At 40.1% G+C, this 21,278-nt stretch overlaps 1 protein-coding gene across 4 annotated transcripts in view; it reads left to right on the top strand.

The window, feature by feature from the left end:
* The window catches only part of THRB (thyroid hormone receptor beta), a 161,418-nt gene that overhangs the window by 21,347 nt on the left and 118,793 nt on the right, over positions 1-21,278 (top strand). For all 4 annotated transcript variants that reach the window (XM_037383288.1, XM_037383287.1, XM_037383290.1 and 1 more), the window contains exon 2: positions 11,080-11,109. The gene's annotated coding sequence lies outside the window, so the exon portion shown is untranslated. The remainder of the gene's footprint in view (positions 1-11,079; positions 11,110-21,278) is intronic.

A 21,278-nucleotide genomic window follows, 5' to 3' on the forward strand; every position in this document is an offset into this window, starting at 1 on the left:
TTGCCGTGACCCACATGCAGGACCTTGCCCTTGGCCCTGTTGAATGCCATGAGGTTTGCTCGGGCCCCTCTCCCAAGCCTGTCAAGGTCCCTCTGTATATCATTCCTTCTCTCCAGCGTGTCAACCACACCACGCAGCTTGGTGGTGTTGGCAGACTGCTGAGGGTGGAGTCAATCCCAGTGTCCATGTCACCAACAAAGGTGTTAAACAGCGCTACTTTCTCTATTTTTGCTTTTAGTTGGTGATGGAGCTGCTGCAGACCGGTGATTAGGCAACAGCAAACATCAGTTTATGAGTCTGTGATTCCTTGGGGCTGTAGTGGGGGAAGGAGCAGTCGCTGGGTGACCTAACATAAAAGGGGTGGCGTAATCTTACAGAGCAAAATGTAAAACCTAGTAAGGATTCTCTAAACGGCAGCACCAATATCAAAAGTGCTATTTCATGACAATTTATGTATCAATAGGAAGAAGCAGTGTTGTGTTTATTCCTGCCAAGGAGACATTTTTTAGATTTTTGTCATCAGTAAATACCTGTGAGGATAATCTGAATCAGTACATTGTCACCAAAATACATTTACAAAGACAGTCCTTAAGCAGGAGTTTGTTGGTATTTTTGTTCCCAAACACTGTCCATTTCTCTTCACTGCTAAAACAACAGGGAAGATCATTTGAACATCATAAATAAAAAGGTCTGATTTCAAATAGATGAGACTAGCACAGTCAGCTTTTGTGTTTACAGCATCGCTTTCAGCATAGCATAAAACGAGAAATTGAAAAATGATGTAGGAGTTCACCATGAGTACATCCTATGGGACAGGTTTACACTTCAGTATAGTTTTGAGTGAAGAAACCAGGTACAAAAACACAAGGAAATCTAAAATAGTTCCATGAAACAGGCAGATGTTCATCAAAATAACCTGATAATTGTCAGCATTCAGTGGAAGACATGTTCATAGTTAATAATTTTGATTCTTCATCGGTGAGGAAACCACAGACTATTCTGTCCAAGTTGCTAACGGTGCCATCCAAAATGCTGTCCAAGATTTGATTAAAACAGAGTATGCCTTTTGCACAATGAAATGTTACGGCTGGATCTAATTAACAACGAACAATTGGAACCACAGGAAAACAAAATAAAATAATGATCCAGATAAGTAATAGAGCTTTTCCATTACATAGTCCATATGACTGATCCCAAATATGAAAGTCATAGATTGAAAGAAAAAAAAAAACCCAACCAATGTTGAAATACTATATGGAAGAAAAACTCTTCTGGTTTGTAAAATGAAAAATGCTTTCTGCTCCGTTGTTGTTTAGCTGCAATACTCAGTTGCTTTGTCATATTGTACTTCTGATACATTTGCAGAAGAGAATTCCTTCCTTATAAGCAGGAAGCAGAACAAGTATGAAAGCCTTTTCTGAACAAATTAAGGAGAAAGTAGGATATTTTGTGTCTAGTATTGCCTATGGACATGGAATCACTCATCAGGGTGATCAAGCTGGAAGACTATAAACCTCTGCCTCTCTCCCATATTCTCTCCAGGTTGCTCCTCTGCCCCTGTCCTCTACCAACAGGCTTTAAGCATCTCCTTTCACCACTAGCTGGATGCTGATGTGGAAGGATAGTGGAGGTGATGCTACCCATTCCTTCCTCCTGTCAAATCGGGACCACTCAGCCACCTGGTGCCATGGGTTTGCTGCGTGTGCCTCATGCCACTTTGTTTATCCCTGCACATTCCTGTTACACAGTCTTCCTGCACCCCTGTCTGGTTCAGGGATCCATGCCAGAAGTCAAAACATTATAATTAATCTATGAAAAAAACCCCCACAAAACTTCTACATGGGAGACATGCTACTTGTGATGTTGATGTCTGTTGCATTGGATCTGGATTTCTCTTGACTATCTAATTATAGTGCCTGTCTCCATCAAAGCAGTTCATGATAAACTAGTGGATTTTTTGTCATATATACCATTAGCAACTGTTTCAGTGTGTTGAAAGGTCACCTTCAAAATCCAGTAGATAACTCTGCATGCTACTGCCCACCAATAATTAATTATCTCCAAAATTTAAACTTATGATAATGAATCACTGATCTTAGTGAAGTGGTTTGGGAAAGTAATTCCCATTTTATTTACTGTAGTTTCTTGAGTAACAGTCCAGTTCTCCCATTTTAGTTGAATAATAAGCCAGTAGGATCAAAATCATCTCAGGATAACTTTGTGCAGAATTTTTTGACTCTGTGATTCCCAGCTCAGTGTTTTATTGTGAGGAGATGTAAAATCCTTCCTGATTTGTAACAAGGGCAGGAACTGTGGTAGCCATCGATAACTAAAGAAAGAATGTGCACCGTATTGTAAGATAACTTCTCAGCTATGTTCTGTTCATGGTATACATTGAAGGAAAACCTAACATCCTCTTTAATTCACAGAGTGGGATACTTGAAGTCATCTTTGCTTTTGTGTTTTCCTAGTCTTGGGACAAGCTGGCTGGCAGTTCACTTCAGAGCATCCTCAGATGCAGCTGTAACTGGTGGATCCCCTGGCGAGTGCCGTGCAGCCAGCCACAGGCCTCTGGTGCATAGGGAGCGCCTGTCCTCAGGAGGCTGCCGGTGAAATAAGACATCCAAAATACTGACTGCATCTGCCATGGGTCAGGGCATCCCACTTCGGTGTGTCTAGGTGCCTTTCTTGACCAGACAGACCAGTGCAAAGGCAAAACCAAGGTCTTTGCTCTCAGTGGTGTATCACTCAACTGATGCATTGTTGTTCATATGGCAGTGGCCTGATCAGTAGCCAGAGTGGGCTCATCGGGCAGTTGTTCAGCTTGCGCTTCTTGTGCAACCATGTGGCTGCTCAGCATCAGCTGGTGGGGACTGTGGGCATCACCTTTTGGTCTCTGCTCCCGTTTCACTGCAGCAGCTGGCATACTTTGCCTGGTTGCTGGAGAACATCATCTACCTTTAGTGTGGTTTTTGCTTTGGGCTCAAAGTTTGCTCTGCTCATTTATCATCATTTGCTAACCGTAAAACACGTATATTCTACAATTCAGCCTACGTAGGAGAGCTTGGCAGAGACTTGACGGCATCCTAAATGACATGCATTTAAAGTCCCTTTTATGGTAACATTATAAAAGGGTCCTTAGTGTAAGTGGGGATAATGCTTAGAGGTTTTCTTAAAAAAATATTCTGCATATAGTATAGTCTTTTAATATATCCTCATGCATAAACCCTCTCAGTATAATTACAGCCTTGTAAATCCCCATTATTTGTTCTCTATTTGTAACAAAGGATTTGTCTGCTGAGTTACAACTGCAAATTCCTCATAAACCCAGCAGCTGTGTATTATCTGTGATATACTGGGGGGGCGGGAACAGGCAAATACCACTGGCTTTCTAACAGAAACATAAATTAAGCTTTTTTTATGGAGCATCCAAAAGGGGGAAAATATGTTTCCTCATTCCTGCTAGTTGTGCGTTCAGAAGGTTTCACTGTGTTTTTGAATTTGAGTACTTGGATAGATGATTTTTTTTTTCCTGATCTCCTGTGGTAGAAATAAACATCAAAGACAATTGCAACAGCTTAGCTTTGATACATTGTTACATAGTTACTAAACAAATGTCTAAATCTGTCAGTTTCTCTCCTGTTGGGAGTTTAGCCCAACTCCACCTTTCAAAAAACCCTGAAGCTTCAGCGTGCTTGACCTTAGCTCCAGAAAACAAAGCAAATATAATTTCTTAAGGCTTTTATCCTGTTAGCTTATCCAGAGAATCTTCATTCCACGATATTTTGAATTTAGTCATAGTCACTAGCAAACAGTGTCACTGTCAGGAGCAGCGTGTATCACCACCTCTCCGCAAATGATGAAGAGAAGTTGGGTTGTGCCTGCACGATTTAAACCTAACTGTGTTTCAGTGCAGATTTGTGTTTGCTCTATATACTGGGCATAGGGAGACATTGTCCAAAGCCCTTCTTAGAAATACTTCTGTTTCATTGTCTATTTCTTATACAGACAACCAAAACTGCCATTTGAAAAATACTTCCCCATGGAATTGCTGGCCAGATGATTATACAGTGTTGTACAATACTCCTTAAAATCTCTACTGTACCATAAGAAGAAGTTATTCTCTAAGCTTGCTTTCTCTGACTCTTACATGGCAGATTTTGATTTTATTTGTTCTTAGGGTGGTTTTCATAGCTTTCAAAATGTATGCAGAGCTTAAGGACATATTCCTTGCTCAGATCACGCAGCCTGTGCCACAGGTCTGAACTGCATTGGGATGATTCACTGGGACATGCTACACATGGGACTTAAATGAGGGCACGTGCCATACAGGTAGGAAAAAAAAAAAAAGAAAAGGAGGAAGAAATGTAATAAAAAAGATCTTAAAATCAAATATAAAGAAGTTAACGTACTACAGACAGTTCACCGTGATTTTTTTTCCACATTAGAAGCATGTATTAAACCTGTGCTTTCATAACTTTGTTGCGTTAGTTTCGGATGGAAATACCGTGAGAGCTGCATTCCAGCATGCAGGTGTGATGGCTGTCATCCGCCATACCAAACAGAGCATGGCAGAAAAAGTATTGGGGGAGGGCAGGGGGGGAAGTATGCTTTCTGGATGTTTGTCACAAGTTGGAGGCAGCCAGGCTTTAAGTTCTGGGGTGCGTTGGGGTGGGACTGGTACCCTGGAAAAGGTAACATAACAAAGTCTGTTGTGTTTTATTCCAGGACTCAATAATGACATTCACTGGGTGAGGATATTGTGCAGCAATTTACTATACATTTGTCCTTGAAGATACTAGGCTTTTTAATTCTGCCATCCCATAGAAAATGAACTAGCATCAATAAAGGCAACCATAATAGTTCTCATGTCAGTGGGGTGATTATAAGCAGAAAAATAAGTGTTTTCAGATACAAGGTTTGAAGGTCCAAGTCTTACTTGTGCTGTAGTTCTTGCTTACTCAGACATACAGGCATTGATTAAAACCTGGTGTAAAGTGGTCTGAATCTAAAGATGAAGTGTCTCACCTGGTTTGGGCTGTCTTAGCTTGTCTGCTTTCAGAGTTCCTCTTCAGTAAGCTGGAGGAGGAAAGGAGAAGACTCCAGGGTGCTGGCTGCACCACCAATCTCAGAGTGGTGACTTCCACCAATAACTGCCATATATGGTTAGACACATTTGGGAGGAATATTCCTGAGTCTCAAAACTTTCCATTTCACATTTATTTTCACATTGCATTTAAAGCTTGAAGGTTCCCCTCACATTTGACTATTGTTAGTTTTCTGTGAAGTTTTGGGCAATACTCAGAAAAGCGATGAACATTGGTAGTTCAAAAATATGTATGAAAGCTTGTTTTCAGCATCCTAATGCCTTTTGTAATTGGGTTTTTGATCCTAGGCAAGGTTTCAAGCCTAAGGTGGATGGAGGGTTTCTCATTGACTGCAGCGTGCATCGTTGCACTTTGAGTGGCACTGGGCCAGGTCCTATGGAGATGCCATCCTTAAATACCTTTCAGAGGGAGAGAATAATCGAGTTTAGGACTTGTGATTGTTAGGCATAGAGAGAATAGCTGCTCTTTTCTGAGATCTGCTTAGTTCTCTCAAATTCTGTGAATCCCTGTGTTACTATAATACATTAGCTTTTCCTTTTAATGACACAATTTTTTACAAAGACTAGAGAAATATGTTTGAGGATTTGAAACAATTATTTTAGTACAGTTTTTGTTTTAAAAGTAAATTAATTGATGTTTGTCATTTTTTAAATTCAAGGAAAATTCTGACACTAACGTGTATAATGTAAATAAAATGTACTGTAATAGAACTTGAAGGTCTACTAGCGAAAGTGTATTCTGACCTTTTTAATTCTTCATTAAAACAGAGCATTATAATGGAAATGCTGGCAAAACAGGATTATGAGCCATTGCTGTCTGTGAACTCACCATTTACTGGGGAGGATAATAGCTTCTGGACAGTGCATTCATACCGTTTTCAGTAAAGCAGCTGTGAGTTTTTAGCTCCTTAGGATGGTCTCCGCAAACGTACAATGGTAGCAATGGTGATTTTTGTTTCCTCATTATTCCACCTCTGAACAGTTGGGTCAAGCTACCTGGCTGAAATGTAAGACTTCTTAGACCCAGGAGGAGGACTAGCTTCCAAAAAATCATTGAACTGTATTTCTATGACAGCCAGTCATCAAGAGCAGTAACAATGGTGGGGTGAAGAAAGAGGAATGTGCCTGAGCATTCAGCACTTCCCTGGGGAGAAGGACAGATGTGAGACGGTGGCTCTCGGACTGGTTGTGCTGGTGGAGCAGCAGAACATGGACCACATACTCCTTTTGCTATTGGCAGTTATATGTAGGCATGTATAGCTGTGGGTGGGGTTATGTGCAGGTTTTTGGCAACAATGGTTGATTTTTAATCTGTAGGTGTGCGTTATATGGAACTATTTATGTGTTTTCTGCCTTCCAGCTATGATCTTGTCTTTGCTGTCCAATCTAAACATGGGCTTTCTTCTAGCCTTTTATCCTGCAGAGAGTGTTTACCCACATGATAATTATGATTAGCATTGTGCTGGTAGTAAACGTTCTTAGGATGCATCTGTAGGTCTCAGAGTTTAGCCTGTGCACGCAGACCTATCTGCTGTCTTGCTGCACCTGCAGAGAGTTGAGTCTCCCTAAGGAAGCACCAGACGATCCAAGGCATGCTGTGTAAAGTTTCAGAAATGAAAATGCCTGTCACAGATTAGACTTTGTCATGCCGCAGTCATGGCTTTTCACTCTACAAAGTTCATGGCACAACTTCCTAACTACTGCAAGTGCTGGAACTGTGAAATCAAATGGCCTTGAGTCAAGACTGGTGGGGCAGGAAGAATTAAATTACATTTCTATGCCAGCAGAGTTCCCTGCATCTTGAGGAACAACTCTGCTGAGGGAGGTCAGTGGGTCAGTGAGATTTTTCTCTGTTGGGTTTTTTTTCCTAAGTTAGGGTTTGTTGGGTTTTTGGTTGTTTGGTTTCGGTTCTGTTTTTTGGGGGGGGTTTTTTGTTTTTTTTTTTTTTTTTTTTTTTTTCCCCATTGACTGCATTTTAATTCTTACTGGGAGCTGCTAAACAGCAGAACTGAAAGCCAAACTTATTGGAATGATTTCAGGAATGGATTTATCTTCTGATCGGGATTCTTGATCCTCCACCCCTTTCTTTTTGCTTTCTTGACTCTGATGGAATGAGAACTCCGTGGCTTTTCCAGGCCTGGTTGGCTTTCTGTGATCTTTTGTGAAAAAGGAAATTCTTGTTACTTTGCTCAGTCAGTCTCCTTGTGGACCTCTGAATATCAGAGCATCCTGTGGGGACTACAAAAATAAACTGAAGCAAATCCTGGGGTGATGGTGAATCTGTCTAGAAGACTGAATAGATTTGCATCTTTTGGTAACTTTAAATTATTTTCCCCCTACCTGTTTTTTAAATGAAGATGTCTGTGATGTATTTCAGGAGCCTAAAAGTAATTTTTAATAGGATGAATGGGGTTTTGTTGGATAATAATACATGTACAAGAGGAAGATCTAATATGTCATCTCTAATATGATATCTGTTCAAAGACTTATGCAGAGTATGTAATTTATATTTAAATTTTGGAAAGTGCACCTGGATGCCTTTTTCTCCTACCGTGTACCGGATAAGTGCTGAATCATTTGGAAATAAATTGTTTTCACTAATTGGGTATATTCATTATAGGGATCAAACCCATGTTTTTGTTAATGGCAAGATACATTGCCGTATCTTCAGCTTTGCAATTTCTGCTAAACAGCATATAATAGAAAAGACAAAATAATAATGACTGAAATAAAAAGGAACGCTTTTATGTGTACAGCTCCATGCAGTCAAGAATTTTCTGAGTCTGGGAAAGGAGGAAATATTCATCTACATCTATTCTGCAGTCTAATCCATTTGGCAGTATTAGTTTTCTGTGGTTCGACTGGAGTCAGTGGTGAGTCTTCTTCAAGAAGACTCATGAACAGCATCAGCAAAGTACATTGTTACAACAATCTCTGTACTTTTTTTTTAGTGTTAGTTTTGGTATTTACAAAACTGCTTCATAAGGAGTTGTTCTGAAAAAGATGGAGCTTGCAAAAAGGTTTTATGATTTTATTTATTTTTTTTATCTGAATTGAAAGGATAATGGTAAATACCTCGTTGAAGTTACGGAGTCTTTTGGCACTGAGTGTGGGCAGTTGTCTGCTTAGTTTAACTTAATTGTATTGATGTGCTTTTGAGGCAGTCTGCTAGAATCCCTCCGGAGTGCATCCAAAGTTAACACATTTGGTGACTGGCAACAAGTACAGTTTTTACTGTAGAGAGGCATATGCTTAGAAAAAATGACACATCTGAATGTTGCAATAAAAATTTCTTCCCTATTTTGGTAGAGCTCTTTCCCTCCATCTGAACAAGGAGGTCATTAAGCATGAAGCAGTGCAAGCAGGTAAGAGGAAACACATTTTTATGTGAAAGCAAAGAGCCCACGTGAAACTCTGCCATGGTGTCAGAGGGAGGTAAGGCAGGCAACCTGGCAAGTCTTCTGCAGGGACCGTTGAATGGTCGGAGCCTCACTCACCCAGTGTGGTTTTGGGCATGCTGGGGTGAGGATTATTTCCACTTGGAGAGAAGCCAGATCATCGTAAAATAAAGGAAGCTTCCTGCTACCTGGTGGAGAGCAATAATGGGCCCTTCTTTCTCTAGGACATGATTCTCTTGGACAATTGTCTATTGAGACCATCAAGCTAGGCAGGCAGCAGGGCCTGTGAGAACATAAGATGGGAGGTGCTCATGGCCCTCATTATATCTTGTCCTCTTATCAACAGCTAGATCAGATAAGGGAAAGTTAGGCAAACTGTTTCTTTAAGCATGCTAGGATTTAATTTTTTTTCTGGGAGTCATAAACCGTGCCAAAGTCAGCTTTCATTCTTCTTTTAAAAGTACGTAGGATGAGTTAAATATGCTTCAAAGCAGCCTGTGCTGTGAGTGTTTCTAGCATAGAATACTGCGTTTCAAAAGCTGTGGATCTTGTCACAAGTCCAGGATGACTTTTAGTCTTCTTCAGACTTGCCTCTGTACCTGCTTTGTGGTTAAAACAGGCTATCCTGTAAGACATTCCTTTCCCTTCCCACAAAGAACCATTCTGGTCCCATAAACTTGGTGCTGTGGACCGCTGTAGTATTGGGGCAGGTGAGTAATAAAGAATCAGAGACATAATATGTCCTCAGTTGCACTCTGGCTAGCTTCAATGGATGTTTTGCATGAGAAAAGTAGGAAGGATTTGGCTCGTGCTGTAAGAAATCCCACTCAATCCTGTTGAAACAGTCATCCAGTGACACAACGCCTGCTGGTTCTGTGCCTTGATTCCTGCATGCAGAACCTTGAAGTTACCTTTTGTGGGTGATGCACACATAAAGCCAGATGGGTAAATGTGAAGTGATTTGGTGCTGATGTATGTTTTAATAGCTGATTATCACAAAAAGCTGTAGAAAATGAAATCTGTGAGGTTTTTGTATATTTTACTAAGTGATGAAATGACCTTATAGTTAGTTCTCTTCCTTTAAAGGTAAACGTGTGCAGATACTCTGCTGTGGGAAATCAGACATTGCAAATGTCAGCTCTGATGAGCTGATTCATAAAAATGAGATCTCATGCCTTTTTTCAAAATGGATGTTTAATTGAATGATTTTCTGCACTTCAGGAATGTCTCCTTTTAAGTTTGCCTGTTCCCTTTCTGAAGTAGGCTTATTTTATTGGTCTCATAAAATACTAACTTAAGGGAATTCTACTTCTGCTATTCACTTAAGCTTTGCTTCCCTCAGATGGACAGATTCACAGCCGTTCCTTGAAGACTGTAATTAACCCCTCTGTCCCCCAAAACGGTATTTGCATTGTAGAGAGGGAAATTAGTCTCTTCAGCTATTGCAACTGACCGCATGCTTTGAGGCCAAGCTTTGAGTTCATCCTTGGCAAAGATGAACAAGGTGTCTTCTTGGTTTCCTTCATCTGTATATTTCTAACCACACTGACTAATGGCTGATGAGGTGTACAGAAAGTGCTAGAGGCTGAGATGCTTTGCCTGTGACTCAGCATGATTTTCATTGCTTTCCAGCAAATACTAATAATTGTCAGATTTTATTAGGCTTGGCTTTTTGTTTTCTATTTCATGTTATTATGCTAATTTAGAAAATGAAATAAGATAATGTGCGTTTCTGTTCTTGCATATATTAGTGGCAAAAAGTACCCATTTACTTCAGAGTTACCAGAATCCAATTCCCAATTATAGTGCTGATGCCTGCAAATAGTTCTCCTTGGTTGTAAAGGACTGAACAAAAGTCACAAAGAAATGAAAGGTTAATTAATAATTTTGCAGGCCTCAAAATGTATTAATTGTTCTGAGTCATGCTGGAACTTTTCAGAATAGTCTTAAAGCTTTTGTGGTTTTCAGATCTTGTGATGTATATCGGTAAGCTATTGGCAAATGTGTCATTTAGAATGGCTTAGTTGAAGCAGATGTTTAATGAAATGACTTCATGCTTTCCTTCTTCTGCAACCACTGCTGACCCTACAGGTTTTGGGACAGAGCAGAAAACAGCAGATTTTATAAAAAACCTTCCAGGCTGGGAAACTCTTTGAATGAGGATACTGCAATGCAAGTCCACCTAATAATAGGAAATATCCAGTGTCCATTAAAAATAAGAGCAATACAAATACTGGTTATAAAGTTCTGCTTGCAGTGAAAATAAACCTACAAAGTGTGCCTAATCAGCCTGCAGTTTAGGTCATGAATTGACTAGATCAGTTGTTTGTATTGGTATTTCCAAAGCATTTGAAATGTTTGCTTAGAACAGCTAGTTATGATAGTAAATAAATAAAGGTCTCCATTCCAGGGTGTTGAGAATGATTAACTCTCCAAAATAATGGGAATTAGTTTCAGTTATGCAAAAAGAACACCATAGTTTTGGTGTTAACTGAAGTGAAAATAAAATAATAACTTCAGAAAGTACTTTTTTACCATGTGGACCTTTAATACAAATTTTTTTACTCTTTTCAGTGAAAGAACAGAACATGAAGCTCTAATAAGGTAAGATTTTTTTATTCCACTTTACCTACAATTAACTTGAATATCGTACTAATTTTTAACAAATAAATTCAGATTTTGGAGTATGTCCTAGGCACAGTGTTGGTCAGTATGTCCAAGCAAGAAAAGGAGACAATATTGCAGAATAAGTGTAACGACATTTGACTTTTTTTTTTTTCTTCTTTTATTGTTACTAAGCCACTCTTTGGTCATTTAATCAAAATAAGATACCTGCATAATTTGGAAACTTCTTTTTGCTTATAAGGAGTTCACAGATACCTATTTTTCAGTAGAGACTATAGTTTTCACTACTCCGTCAGTTAAAATCTGATTTATAAGGAGCACTTCTTTGCAGTTTGAAAATGAAATATTAGACTATATGCTGATAAAATAAGTAGCTTTGCGGCTTTTTTTTTTTTTTTTTTTTTTTTTTTTTTTTTTGAGATGTGGTGGTGGGAGTTTGACTTACATAGTTAAATAAATGTATCCGTAGAGGAGGGGTGAACTCTTCTAGAGAGTGAATATTTTCTCCTATATAACATGATTCAGGCTGGAGATGGATTCCCTACGCATCTGCTAGATGAGCAAAAGACAGAAGAATGTCTTTTAATACATTACCAACATCAAGGGGTGTTCAAAAAGGGGGTTTTATCTTTCATTGCTAGTGAGGATGCTGACATTCATGTATTGTGTTTCTGTTCATATAGAAAATGAAACAGCTGTGTCAAATAACATGTCCAGGTGTGTGATAGCAAGTTGTTTTGACAGGCAGCTGCCGTATGATCCTGTTCAGAGCATTACAGAAATTTATCATTACTTTTCAGTCACAGGAAATCGTTTCAATTTTAATAACCATTCACAGGATACCGAGGAAGGGAGGTGGTGTGGGTTACTGTTTTCCTTTCCTGCTATTATTTACCTGGTTTGGTCTTCATTGGTGGTTAAACTGAAAGCTTGCAGAGTGGGATTTTGTGCACTTATTTCAAGTCTGACACCTTCCAAATGGAAATGTATTAAAAGGAATGTTTTTTAAACCTACAGGCTTCCCAAACCGTTAAAAGTTGATACAGCTACATAAACTATATTCCTGATTTGCAGATAGGCATCCTTGGAATAGGGAAGAGGGAGGCTTAAAAGTTACACAAAATATAAGCTGTTTGAAACTACAAGTGAGTGCTAATGTGAAATATTAATTGAAAAAGCACAAGTGGTGTGAAAAAGCAATGAGAAGTCATACCACATTTTTGTGGTGATACATCCACATTTGTGGAAAATTTTAAAGTGATCTTGTAAATAGCAGACAATCTAGAATTGCAGTTCTTGCTTTGTGTTAGTACATGGAGAGAATGTGCGTGTATTTGCAGTTACAAAGGTGTGTGCATACATAATATATCTCTGAGACAGCAAGACGCTGCTGTTCTGCACCAAATCGGTGTGAAGGACTGAAAGCCCGTCTGGAATAGGGCTGAGGAAGCTAAGGAACTTTATAATGTGTTGAGAAACACATGGGTAGTACAGGGATTTTGTAAATGCCAGAAGGGGTTCTAGTTCTGAGCAGTTTGTACATTGATCTCATCAGTATCCATGATTCAGGGAGGACACAAGTCCTCTTTCTGTCTCATTACCACGATTCAGCTATTCAAGAACTGGGCAAATGCTGAAAAAACGAATTAAGCTCGCTGGGTTTGTAGTTGATCACCTAACACAAGAGAGCCTTATGTGGAGCCTCTGAATGCTACATTAATACAAATGTCTAAGTTATATAGCATGACAGCAGTAGTGGAAACTTACTCATTTTGTTTCCCAGAGTCACAACTGGAAGTATTTTAGGGTACATATTGCTCACTCCTGGATTTCTGCCTTGGCAGTGCCTGCAGTAGTGGTCATTCTGTTAGCAAGAATTTTATGTGATTTTTGACATACGAGTAGTAGAAAACCACCTGCTGTCAGCTGCCTATTTCTTTAACTGTAGTGTTCGGTAACTACCGATCCAGTTTGAGCCAGAATTCATCAGTTAAGGTAAAAATTAGACTCTGCAGATTGCAGTGCTATTTATCCCAAATTTCCAGGTCTTACAAGTACTTGGGTGACTGCTATGGAAGCTGGAAAAGCTTGTTAAAGAGGATGCTCGGGGCCTTCCCTTCGCACTTGAATTGACTTTTCTCTTTTAGTCTCCATAGTCAAAAGCTATTTATAATACCACCGCAGCTGCTGTGCGTTGGATTCAGGAATCCCTGTTTTGATTTGCCAAGCAGGCAAAGCTATTTATCTCAGGTAAGAGAATTCTGAGGTGTGATGTGGTTAATATCTAAAAATATCTGTGTAGGGAGATAGGATAGGGCTCCAACAGACAAAAACACCCCAAGATAAGCAAGAGGAGTTCAGCTTGGAAATGCGATACTGTGGGTGTAATTAACCATTGGAAATGCTTCGAAAGGAATGTGGTAGATCACTTGGAGTAATTAAATCAAGATTAGATCTCCTACTGAAATACCTTCTAGTAGAGTTACAAGTTCTTGTACTTTGTAAAGAAATTGCTGCGTGAGGTATTATGGCCTGTGCCAGGCAGGAAGTCAGACCAGATTATCCTAAGAGTTCCTTCAGGCCTTTTAAATCCACATCTCCACCAACAAAGGCTCTTATGTGGTGCAGGCAGCCACAGGATTTCCAAAATCGGAGCTGCAGCGGGTCACTCTCGTTTCAGTGGTGAAAGGTTGAAAAGTCTTTGAGCAGATGCTTGAAGGAGCGCAGTGGTGGGCACGGCGCTGCTGCGTGGGCGGCTTGCGTGTGCTGCCGCCGTACAGACCGTAGCGAGCCCATTTCTGCTCGCCTCGGCGGCCTGTAGGCACAGCTTGCTGCATCGTCTTCTAATATTCCACCTGATTTACTCGGTAGCTTGCATTTTGTATTGAGTTCACTGAAAAGTAATGATTTGTCTGTGGTGTTCATTGAGTCTTTCCTGTGATACCACTAAAGTCCTGAATGAGTTTGGAATTTTCTGCAGTTACTCAGTGAGCGTAATGCTATCACCTTTAACACAGGATTTTCTATAGCTAGTCTTTATACCCATATGAGTAGAAAGGGTAGGATACATTTTTAGCAGATTGTGTAGAATTCCTGTACAAAATAATCTGCTTTCCCCAAAATTGAAAAAGTGATAAATTGTATATTTGCTCTGGGACCGACGTGGGATACTCAAGAAGAGGGGAGGTCACTCGTCTTTCTGTTCTCATCAACATACCTGTTTACTGGGTAAAAGGCAGCAGATCCTTTTCATAGAAAATACCAAAAAAATGGTTGATCAAAAAGGTAATTTTATACTAGAAGAAACACAGAACACTGTGTTGAACAAGAATAGCCCTGACTCCTTTTTGTTATTTTGATAAGCTCATTAATTTCAACATCCAAAATTAATTGGGAGTTAACTGTGCAAAATCTTACAAATGGAAAAAATCTGTCAACCTGAGCTCAGAATTCTGTCATCCTGCTGCACTTACATAGCATAGCTTCTCTTACAGGGATGTACAGTGAAACTCCACAGTAGTGTGACAGGAGGAATGCCAAAGAGTTGTGCTGGCTGTATGTGTGCATAAAACATTATTCAGGAGAGCCTTCACATAATTCTGGCTCTCTTGAAAGACCTGTGAAAAAGCTCTTCTGTAATACTTTAAGAAACCAGAGCTGTCCAGGGTAATTTGAGGCTGAGGCCAGGCATATTGGAGGATTTTGTGTTCCAGAATACCTGATACCCAACCTGCCAGCAGGTGGTGGGCACTTGGTACCTGGCTTGTTTCTGTCCTCTGAGCATCCCTACTGCTCTTCCTCCCTCCCTGGGCTAACCTGTACGTATCGTTTACACTTGGCAGTCTAAACCTGAATTGGGAGAATTATTAGACTAAACCAATAGGAAGACTAAAGTAGAGAAGAGGAATACCCTTGTGTTTGATAACCCAAAGGAAGGTGGCTGAGGTGAGTCTGTGTCCCTGCACATGAAGGCTACATCTGCTTTCATGGACGTCCAAGAAAAAGGGAAAGGTGAGGGATGGCAAGAGATTGGAAAAAGATAAAAAAAAGGTTAATTACCCTTGCCTAGTAGGTAAGGGATTAGCGGCTATGGTGAAATATAAAGGAGAGAAGGCTTTGGTTAGTCAGGAGTCAAACGTGTTTGGCTGGTTGCTATGCAATAACACTTGCGATTTTTTAGTGTGAAGTTTCTTATCCACCGTCTCTCCTGAAAATACATTACATACCTATGGTTTTGACAAATTCCTGATAGCCATAATACTGACTGTGGAGAGTATTTAAAAACAAACTTCAGGATGCCTTTTTTTCACGTTTTTGCTACTACTGAGTCACTGTTAATGGATACTTCAGTTCTGAAAAGGAGTGGAGGAGGCTGTGCTATGGAAGAAAAAGCAATTGCTGTCTCCATTTGAGCCATCAAATTGCTGCTGTTTTCCTTCATGTGAAAGCTTGTGGCTAGTCTTTTAATGTAAAGGAAAACAGTCTTTCATACCACAGAAGGAACGCCTCTGCTGGACAGTTGTACACAACCTTGCAAAATTGATTTTGGTTGTTGCTGAGAGCTTCCTTGGCATTTCTTTCTGTTCAGGCAATGCTGTAAAAGTACTCAACATGACAAAAAGAAGGAGTTGTGTTAAGGTCTGGGGAGTTCTTTTGGCTCATTTCCAATGCACTGCTACTCCCGAATTTGTTATTTATATTGTAGAACTGCACTTGCTGTAAAAGCTTAGTTTTACTGCATTTAAAAGCTATTGAATTCAGTTTTCTGCATTTTTGTTTACTTAATAACCCCTATACAAGAATCCATGATTTGCTTGGGTAACTTGTTGTTCTCTTCCAAGAAATAAATGTACCTTTTGCAAAATTTTTTAAATTCACATGCTGTTGGAGCACAGTTTGCTGTAAAGAAGTACCATGGTGCTTATGCTGTGCTCGCAATGTCTGCTCAGATAAGAGTTAAGCATGCTGCACTCACTGTTACATAACTTTGCAAAAAGTGTCAATTCAGGGAAATTCTGCTGCCGTGAGAGAACGGGAGCTTCAGGAATGTTCTCTCCCACTTAATGGAAATGTGGCTTTTGGTGACTAGTTCATTTAGAAAATAGCAGATTGTGTGTATGCACTCATTGACCGAGTCCAACTTGAACATCATGATGGGTGTTCAGGGCAGCAGATCCTGCGGTTTGCTGCAGCCCTGGGAGGGTGGCTGTGGCTCCAGTAGTAGCAGGCTGGTATAGCGTATGTCTGGCTGCTACCAGAAGGGATTTGCAGCTGGGAAGTGTTTTGTTTTGAGTAACCTTTAGAAGATTGCTTCTGAAAAATTGCCAGGTTGGCCAGACAGATCAAGTCCCATCAGCGGGAGGGACAGCTGTTCATTTGGATACATCTGCATCATTTGGCTGCGTGGGTCCTAAGACCCACCTGCAGAGAAGGGAGGCAGGTAGGACAACATGCATTGTGCCAGAAATTCTGTTTGTCTTTTGGCATTACAGAAATGGCCTTGCCATATGGATGTGGTGGACGGGTAGGTCACTCATCTAATTTTTCTGCCTTTGCCATTTTGCCCAGAGCCCCTCTGTTTCAGCCCTGAGAGATCCTGTTTAGTACAGAATATTTCAGATTACTGTACCCTGCTATTAGCACTAGCCAAAGCCTCCCTCCCCCAATATATATTACTGTGAAAATATGGGTAAGAAGGTAAATAAAAAGTTGGGGAAGCTAATATTGCCTGAATATTATTAGTCCTAGTCTCTCTAAGCAATTATATCCATTTTCTGCCTTTTTGCCCACTTCAAGGGTCTGAGACTTTACAGAAAGCCTGTCTGGAAGCTGCTACAGAACTACATGGTCGTAGCTAGATTTGCTTCTAGGTCGTTCTCATTCAGTAGCATCCTCATAGCAAGCTTTGCTTCTGTTGTTTGATTTTCCTCATCTGTGGCTTTAATCCAGTGCCCTTTCTTTAATCACATCCTATACACATCTGTCCTTTGAGTCCCACAGCTCTCCTCCTCTCCAGGTTTGGGGTCTCTGTTGTTTGCACTGTTGTGCAGGAGACTCTGAATGATTTAATTTTGTCAATTGAAGCAAACAGACAGTAAGAACATATGCCACAGCACAAAATGTTCTCTAACCACTTATTTGACAAGTGCAGTTTAATTATTTAGCGTAGCTTTTAAAGGTAATGAAGTCCTAGTAACATGAGACTTAACACTCTCCTATTAATTTTTCCCTGAGAGATGGGAAAAGACTGCTGTATTTTTGTGTGCAAACTGAGAGTGTGCAAACTAACGAGATTTGACTGAGAATGCGTAAGAGGGGCTGGAACCTTTCAGTGCTTCTTAATAGTTTTTCTAATAGGTAGTAAATCCAAGAGCATCATACGGTTAGATAAGATTCTGCCTGTGCTGGCAAACCAGAAGATGCTGTCTGATGCTTTGCCAAAACAAAACAGAGTTTTCTTGGCCCAGCTGTATTTTGATTGAACGTGTAACTTGGTAAGAGGAAAAGCTGGAAGTCACAGCCTTGTTGAAGACATACCGTTTAAAATAATTTTCTGTAGCATGATAGATTTCATGTTGCTACAAAATAAATATTTAATCAGCGCTAATATTTTTGGTTCCCTTAGGCAGTGAGAGACGTAGAAGTTCTAACCTTTTACTCAAGTAAGTACGAATGCAGTCTAGCAGGAAGTTCAAAGTAAAATGCATGTATATCCTAGAGTTCTTTTTAAAATGGATTTTATGTGCAGCCAGCCAGGATCGACGGCTAATTTTGTTCACAACAGAGAACAGTTTATCTCAAAGTTAAAAAGCCGCCCTCCCCCCAAAAAAACGAAAAGATCTCAAAAAGATAAATGTAAACTGAGCTGAAAGCCACCATGCCTGTTAAATTGATTTGAGTTGTATGGTGAACTAGATTTGTTAAAATTACATTGGAGGAAAAAACCCAACACACCAGCCTCAAATGCTTTGCTTTTCAGTGAGAAAGCTGCCTCAGCCATGCCCGCCCAGCTCAATGACGGAAGGGGACGGTCTAGTGGCTCTGGAGAGTCACACTTACTGGTTAGTTTCTAATTCCTTGATCTTACGTGATATACCGGTCTCTTTATTCAGAGGCTTCACTTGTGTAGTACAAAAGGATATTGTGCGCAGGGAGTATTTCTTACCTGAGCTGCTCTGTGAAGAGCCGTGGGAGAGTTTGGCCCTTGGAGGGCACGAGCTCTCTGTGGGTTCTGGATACTGCTGAAGTCGGAGTGTGGCTGGGGGGTCAGACATGGCTTCCTATGAAAGGTGCAGCTCCTGCAATCTTCATCAGACAGGAGAATGGGAGACTTAAATTTCTTGCTCCTCCTGTGATTTCACTTGAGGGGTTTTGTTTGCAGAGGGAGCTAGGGCTAAATGGAGTCTACTGTATTTTTCCTTCAAACGTGAACTTCTGACTGAAGTTTCTTCTGCTGTTTCCCCTTTCTGCTCAAGAGTCAGTAAGAGCTCTTCCCTGGTACCATGACGGGCAGACCTGTATCTGTAATGAATCAGTCCCGAGACAGTCATCGTGCTTGCATTTCAGAAACAGGACACATCTGCTCATTAATCCTCTCTCTCTTTTCATCTGTTAGAAGCTTGTTTCCATCCTTCTAGTCATCAGCATCTTTCATTGTCCTTTCACAAATTGATTTAAAAACCTATCGTCCCTCTTAGATTTAATAATCACAGAAAAAAACAGAGGTAAAGATAAAATAATAAAATTTGAGGGAGGGAAATGTAAATTTTGAACTTAGACTTGGTGTACACACACCTCACAGAGGGGCAGCAGGTTTCCATAAAGGTCAGCCAGATACCAAGGAAAAAGTTCTCTGCCACATCGTGAGTGCCACCACGGTAAAGAAGTACTGAAATTTTGCTAACTGTGAGGTTGTCGGTTTAAAATGTGTCATAGTCCTTTACTTACAGTAGATAGGTGGTACTGAGAGACTCCTATTGAGCAGTTATGACAAGTGTTGACATTTCCGACTTCCATAATGTTAAGATGCTAACCATGCACACCATTAGTCTCACCCCCATATTGGGGCTGATGCAGAGCGCCTTACATTTTACAGTTACAGAGCAGATTTGTGAAATGTAGAGACATACAGGACAGTAAAAAATTCAGTGTCGAGCCACTTTAAGATACAATGACAGTACTAACCCATCAAGATTTCCAGATAAGTAGCCACAATGCAGATGTTCACTAGCTCTGAATTTCTTGAGATATAGGAAGTTGTGTTTTTTCTGGCCAATATTCCATTTCTGAAAATAAACTGATTGGAAAATATTGGGATTTATAGGAAGAGCTCCAGCCTGGCTGGCAGCAAAAGCTAAGTGAAAATGGCAGGCAGTGCTCACTTTGTTCAGCAGCCTGTCCTCAGTGGGAAAATGCCAGACCCCGGTGTGTTCCCATTCTGCATGGGTGCATTTGATGTTCTGTTTCCAAACATTATCTAAAGGTAAAGCTTTCACATATAGGAAGAGGCAGAGGCTAAACATGAGACTACTGTAAAATGTATTAGTGTTCATAATTCTGTTTAAATGTTATTATTCCTTCATTCTTTGAAATAAAATTAAAACAGAACCTGCATTGATTTCTTGTTCTTACGGGATCCTAAATGCTGGTTCTCATTGGCATAGCATCGCACTCATTGTATCAAAACCTTTTAGATCCTCTTAACTTTTTTTGCCTTCCTTAGAATGCAAGTACAGTTTGCTCCAGCTAAGTCTTAAATTAAGTGGAAATTGCACAAATAGGAGTTATTTGAAGCTGCAGAATGATTTTACAGTCATGCTTATGCAATGAGCTAGAGCTGCACAGCTGACCAGAGAACAGTTCTTAGTTCACGATTCCAGCCTGTTTTTCACTTCAGAAGCTTTTTAAACTTCCCTTTAGTCTTTATGCATCATTTTATGTGGTTTAACTAAAATTCTGAGGAGAGGAAGGAAAATGAACCATGGACCTGAAGAAATGTGCAAGGACAGATGAAGAGGGAGGTTTTGTGTAGGAGAGGGCGTGGAGAAAGCAGTGCTGTAAGAACAGTTTGATCAAAATGCTTGGGATGGTGAAGTGGCATATAGGAAAAATTAGATTAACTAGAAAGAATGCATGTCAGAAGAGATGCAATTTATTGGACTAGAAAAGTCTTCCTCAAGGTCAGCAAGTGGCATAATTTTCCCAAGAAACTGCGTCTATTCTTTGGGAATTGAAAACTTGATTGAGTAAACACTAGAAGATGCCACTATAAGAACTGTGCTGCTGGAGTTGAGCACTCTGAGCAGAAATCCTTTCCTACCTCTGTATTGTGACTTGCTTGAGACAGCTCCATGAGTCTGGTTCAGACTTGGGATAAAACCATAAGGTATGTTTTCTCTGCTCTCTCTTTTCCCCCTAGATGTTATTTTACTGCAGCTTGGCTCTGTCCACATAGGCTGGAGCAGACTGTGTTGTAACTTGCTTTAGCCGCTGCTGAATTTAACAGCTTTTGGCTTTGTAACCAATGCCTTAGGAGAACTCTTGCTCATCTGTTCCCTGAGCCAAAGGAAAACTCCTCCAGTAGCTTTCCCAGTGTTTTCTCTGGCTGGAACGCATAGTTACCAATTGCTAGGTGAAGATAAACTATCTTTAATCATCTTTTATTTTTGTATTTTTGGTTTGTCCAGCTGACATATTCTAAGACATTCACTTGGACTAGAACGGTAAAAGAGCCCTTTCACAATAGATTTTTTTCTTTTCTTTTCCTTGTGCCCCATGTAACTGAAATCTCCCACTGGTGGGGAAAAATGCTTTGCCTTGATGTAAATGTGTGGCAAATAGTTGAATTGTGAACCAGTCAGTCACATTTCTCCCTTAAGAGTATTTTTCATAACAAAAGGATTTATCTTTGGAATCTTGTTCAGAAATTTCTTTACATGGGTTTCCTAGTCCTTCACGATTGGCTCTCAGGAAACCAGATCCTATTGGCATTTAATGTGTTGCTAGAAATGTGTCTGCTGGGAACTTCTTAAACAGGATTGCAATAAACATTTGGATTATATTTTGCAAGTACAAATCACTGGCAGATATTTGCATATTTACTTGTTGAGTTTCAGCTTCCACTTCAGGTTAGATGAGACATAAACAAT

The sequence above is a fragment of the Falco rusticolus genome, chromosome 4, assembly GCF_015220075.1.
Source record: "Falco rusticolus isolate bFalRus1 chromosome 4, bFalRus1.pri, whole genome shotgun sequence".
Classification (NCBI taxonomy): domain Eukaryota; kingdom Metazoa; phylum Chordata; class Aves; order Falconiformes; family Falconidae; genus Falco; species Falco rusticolus.